The sequence below is a fragment of the Tamandua tetradactyla genome, chromosome 5 (genome assembly GCF_023851605.1).
Source record: "Tamandua tetradactyla isolate mTamTet1 chromosome 5, mTamTet1.pri, whole genome shotgun sequence".
Classification (NCBI taxonomy): domain Eukaryota; kingdom Metazoa; phylum Chordata; class Mammalia; order Pilosa; family Myrmecophagidae; genus Tamandua; species Tamandua tetradactyla.
In genome coordinates this window covers 46,613,428-46,619,427 of record NC_135331.1, presented here as the reverse complement: position 1 = coordinate 46,619,427, position 6,000 = coordinate 46,613,428, and positions in this window count along the sequence as shown.

The following is a 6,000-nucleotide window of genomic DNA, read 5'->3' as shown; positions in this document are numbered from 1 at the left end:
GATTGTATAGCCCTTATCTTCTGCCCTATGATTGTAAAAACTTCGTGACTTATTTTCATTTGTACCCATTTATACATTTTTTTAACTTTAAAGTCTTATAAGCACTAAAGACAGCCCCTAATGTTTATTAATGAAGGGTCTTGGGTCAGCCCAGAACTAACCCACCAAGTCCAAAGTTATGTTGATAATGGAGACTGGATCTAACCAAAATGGCCCCACCTGACATGCACAGTCTCTTAGACTTAAATGTATAGCCTATACCTCATTCCACCATTTTCTTACATACATTCTGTGACTCAGCATATAATCAGTCTGCACATGTTCAATAATTAGAACATTTCTAATTATAGCATCTGGGGCCGCTGTGCTCATTATCCTACAGACTGCCCATTTTAGTGTTATAAAGCTATCAGAATTACTGCAATTTGGGAAGACAGAGTTTGGGCTGATAGGCTATTTGATCTCCTGCTACTCACCTAGTAATAATTTTTCCCCCTCTTTGAAACCCTGGTGTCTTAGGAATTGGTCATTTGTGCACACTGGGTAAAAGAATGCACTGCCTTTGTCGGGTAACAGGCTTGGGACGTGGGGTGAGGGGCGGGAATTTGGACTAGGGCTGGGCTTATGGCTGGGTCTAGAATTAGGGGCATTAGGCCTGGGGCTGAGACTGAGCTTTAGCTGTGGCTAATGCTGGGGTGGGGCCTGATGCTGGCATTGGGGTTAGACCTTGGACTAGAATTAAGACAGCAGCGTCGTCTAGGCCTGAGTGTAGGGTTTGGTTTGGGGACGGGCTGAGTCTGAAGTTGGGGCTGAAGCCATGCGTTTCTGTGAAGGAAGTCGGTTTGCTGCTGCTGGGCTTCAGAGGACTTCTTCCTGACTAAATCAGTAGAGAATCAGGAGTCATACCTAAACTGGCTCTGATAAGGTCCTGATATCTTGGTGACTAAGAGTTTCTAATCAGCAAAGTCTTAGCCTCTTGTAGACTCGGACTTGCCCTTGAATTCAGAAATCCGGAGGTCTGCATTAAAAGAAAAGTTAATTAAAAAAAAAAAGAACAAAAAGTGATGACATAGCTTTGGTTATGGGAGAGAGTGCTAACCATTAGTTTGCACATAGAAGACTTTTTGGCTTTTAGGTGTTTCAAATTTTGAAAAAGCTTCAGTTATTCATATTTTATAAATTTTAGATGTCATTTTAAACAAAACATGTTGGTTTTGGTTGTTAACATTTATGAAACTGAGTGCTTCTTACTTAACTTTTATTTCCAAAATTTTACCCATTTTATGAAAATGGATCCTATGACATAGTTGTCCATGTTGGAGATGGTGTCACATTCCTTGAGAACAACTCTTTCAACTCCAGCTCTGCCTTAACTTGGCTTGATCATATCAGTAAGTTTTGATATTACACTATTGTCTCGTGGAGTTGTGGGTGAAATATCAGCTAGTAAGAACAATAGACAGAAGAACCAAGTCATACCCTTTATCTCTTCTGTAGGTCAAAGTGGCACCATCTTACCATCAGAATCGTTCTCTTAGAGAACACAAGCTCCTTTCAGAAACTCAGTTTTCTGAGTTGAGCAAAACATAGATGTGAATAAGCTAGATATTGTAAAATATCCTGCACTAAGTTGCTGAAGTGTAAGCTACTATCCCAACTTGAATTTGTTTAACTTCTTCTGTTTGATCTTGGTAAGGGAAAATAACCATTATTATGTTTCTATCAGATCTGGCACTTGAATCTCATTTCCTTACCTAATTTTCACAAAGACCTCCCAAGTTGTACAGTAGTCCTCTTATTTCCTGAGGAACACGATTCCGACAGATATTTAATAACTTGCCATGGCTATGTAGTTAAATTTGACAGAGCCATTTGAAGTCAACCTGCCTCCGACCCTACAATAGGAAGCCGCTCTGACCTCTTCTTGTTGACTGCTATGTGCTTACAAAAGTAGCAATGGTTTGCTATCTGACTCAATAGCAAGTGCCTGCTTTCTAGTTTCTGACACTTGTGAGGCTCCTGTGAACCTCGACTTTCCATCCCTGTTGTGACTTGTCTCCTCTAGTCTTGGATCTGCCCCATGTCAGTGCTCCACTGGTAGCTCTTCTTGTGGGGTAATGCCTGAAGCTAGAGTTTTTAGCATATGTTTAAAAATTGCTTTAGTTTACGCTTTATATAATGATGTAGAAATTAAGAGATTTGATATATAAATTAAGAAAGAGAAATATAGCAATTCTTGATTTTCACAAGACTTGTGTGCGTTTGTGTGTGTGTGTTATTCAAGATACATTACAAATCCTGCCCAATTTCTTGTCTCCAACTAACATACATGCTGCTGCCTCTTTTTATCTGTATTTAAAGAATGCAAATTAATTTTAATATTGGACTAAAGCATTTTTGAAGAAAGAAAATCTGCTGTTAAAAAGTCATATAATTCAAATTTAATTTATATTTGAATTTGAATAGCATTGCTTGTGTCATTGCTTCACCTGGTAGCACAGATGGGAGAAGTGTGTGTTATACAGCCACACTTTTTATATTCTGTATTAAGTTCATTCAAAATCTTTAGTCCTATCAGTTGAGGCAGTTTTCATTATTGATATTCTAAGATAGGTATGAAAATGACTTGTTCAGTTGCTCTGCATAAGCAAGTTCAGGAAATTCGGAATCATGAGGAAAACATTAGTCATGATCTTGAAGCGTTAATGTACCAAAGTAAATGAGGAAGAAAAATTTTATTGATAACAGATTGTTACCCAGTATTGCTTTTGGGTAAAGACAAAATGGAAAGCCTTATCAGTGCTATTCCCCATTAACATCCTTCGCTTGGCTGATGTGGAGGTGAAGGTTGCCCTAGTAACTGGTTTCCACGAGAAGGCAAACACTGCAAGGACCTATTCACACCTGAACCTTTGGAATTAACGCTAGGAAGGAAATGGAAACTCTATTTCCTTTTGTGACATTTTCATGAAATGCACCTTCCAAGTAGTAAACCTTTAAATGAACAGGGCTAAGCATTGCCTATTAAAAACAAAACGCTAAGGAATTGTGAGAAAGAAAAATGACTGGAGAGATTTAACGAATATCGTCAAGTCTTATGACAGTAGTAGCAAAGAGGAATTTTCCCAAGCTGGCTTTATAAATGCCAGCCTGTTATTAATTCTATATTGGTAAATCAAATGAAAAATTAACTGATGCTTTAAACCTTACATTGTCTTTGTTCTCCCTTCAGATTAAAGTTCTAGACTCTCATAAGTCAAATAACTTTCCCAGGAAGGTGATGCTACACAGTATCTGGTATGAAGTTTCTTAAAGGAGGATCATGGTAGGCTGGTGTAAGTGAGCCCTTGAGTCAGTCGCCACTAGAATTCGTGCGTACTGGCTGGTAGGGGGCTGCCAGTTAGTTAAACCAGCATAAATGGGCCATATGAGGCAGGTTTTATTAGAAGAGAAAGAGCAAAAAGAGTTTAGGACCATACAAAAAGAAAATAATGGTATAAGGAAAACAGACCGTGGCTTCCCAGAATTACATAAAGAATACAATCATTTAGAAGGACAGGGGTTTTAGAATTGCACACTCTTGTACTCAAATCCTTCCTCTACTATTTGTAAAGACCAGATCTATAACTGTTTGATGATTCAGTCTCCTCAGCTGTATATCCAAGGGTAGTAGGTAAGATTAAAGAAAAGATCATATACTATTAGCATAGTTCAGTACTTTGCTCAAAAACATAGAAAATATTCAGATAATAGCAGCTATTATTATTAACCTTCACCTCTGTTTCTTAGTTAGGAATGTGGACTCTGGAGTCAGACTACTTAAGTCCGAATTTGTCTCCCTCATTCTGGAATCACTGGCAGAATACTTATCCCCAACGTGGCTTGGGGTTCTCATCTGTACAGTGAGGATTATAATAATACCTACTTCATGAATTTGTTGGGAAGATTCAATGATTTCATACAGATAGAGCTATTGGAAGCATGCCCTGCAAATTGTAAGCACTCAATAACTGTTACCTGACATTACTTCTGTTTAATTTCAAATGTAAATGAACTCTGAATAAGAGATCAATGGAGATCTGAAAACAAATGAGAGAATCCTTTTTTTTTTATTACCGTCCAAACTGACCTCAGATGCCTGGAAGTAAGGATTGGTTTCTGTCCAGGACACTTCGTTCTTTTCCTTAGAGCAGTACCGGCAGTCAGAGATTCTGCAAGTAAAAGGAACTCCAGAGGCCATCCAAGCTCATCTAAAACATGCACCATTTTTACAGCTCCACTAATGACACATGACAGCCAGTGATGGGAAACATTTTATTCTCAAGGCATAGTCGTCCAATTTTCAGGCAGTCATAAGAATAGAAAGTTTGTTCTTATTTTGGAACTGAACATAATTTCAATTCCTTTCTACCCATTGGACAAGTTCTGCCCTCTTGTGCCCTTGACACAAGACTAAGTTTAATTCCTCTACCTTATTAAAATCTTTCAATTATCCTTAAGAATCATCATATTTACCCCCACTCCCACCCCACATCAGGCTGAGTACTTTTCTTAACGCTAGGTTCCTTCAGGTGCTACTTCACATAGAAACGATGGGATATCCTGGAAAGGACCCGGACTTTAGAATGAGACTGAGTGGACACCAAATTTCCATGAGGAAGCTACTAGTTCACTTGGACAGGTTACTAGAACCGACACTTTACTGCTTCTCCTGGAGATTACAGTGGTAATCTTGCCTTTGACAGTTCTACAGGGATTAAACTGTAAATACATGGACAAAATGTGGACATTCAATAGCAAGTAACTATCCTGATAATCATTGTTTTTACATAAAATTGTATTCTGCCTTCTTTTATGAAAGTGTTCAGTATACAAACATGTAGAAGAAAGACAAGTGATTACTTTCTTTTTCTTGGGCTATACCTATTTTAATTGTGTCTTAATCTTAGATTTTAAGGTTCTTAGAGAGATATTTGAAATCACCCACAAGTAATAAATTTAGTGGACTTCACTGAATGTGTATTATGTGGCATTCCCTGTGCTGAGTGCATTATGTGTACCATACACTATTTCCTTTATAATAATGGTATAAAATGTCATTATTACCCCCATTTTGAAGAAGAGCAAACTGAAACTACGAAACTGAAATGCTATGATATTTATAATTCAGTTCTTTCTGAATTCTTCTTACTGCCTCTTCTATGTTACCTTTCTTTCACTTATGGTACAAATTGGTTAACATTTAGAGTAGTAAAAATGGTGACAGCTCCCCACTTTGCCTCCATAAAATAAAGTAGGGTAATAAAACCAAAGTCCCATGTAAAACATCTACAATAAACCTTGGAAACAAACTAGTTCCACCAACCCCAAAGTACAACAGGGAGAACGATGACAGTACTCGAGTGGGAGGAAATAGTTGGAAACAATGCAGTGTCTGAGGGACCTGAAAACAGGAGAACCCCCAAGTGCCAATAATTACCCACTGAAAAGTGTGTGGGGCCAAATTAAGAACAGGCATTGCAAATGTGAGATGAAAAATTATATATCTTGTGTGAATACGAGGGGTTGAGAGTAGATTATAAAAGATCTGGAACAGTTCAGAGCTCTATGAATTTCCAAAATCAACCCAATGAAGTTCTACCAGGACAAGGTTGTACTTCTCCGAGGAGAAACTGCTGGGAATAGAATCCAAATTGAGAAAGGCTGTGTCAACAGGATTAAAGAAAGAATAGTTCCAAATAAAATTAAGGGGTAGAGATCCAGGATATCTCAGGTTTAATTCACAAAAACCATGGAAGAGTAGGCTGTATACCTGGGGTACTGAAATAACTGGAAGATCCAAAATGGCTGCACTCCTAATGGGACTGGCTACTGTGGGGTAGCTTAGCCAGAGGGAGCTGATTGGGGGAGTCAGAGGTCTCAATTTTCTATGCATGGACTCTTACCATGTCCTCTTGGGCTTCCTTAAGCCTAAAGACTGGGTTCCAAGAAGTTCTAAGA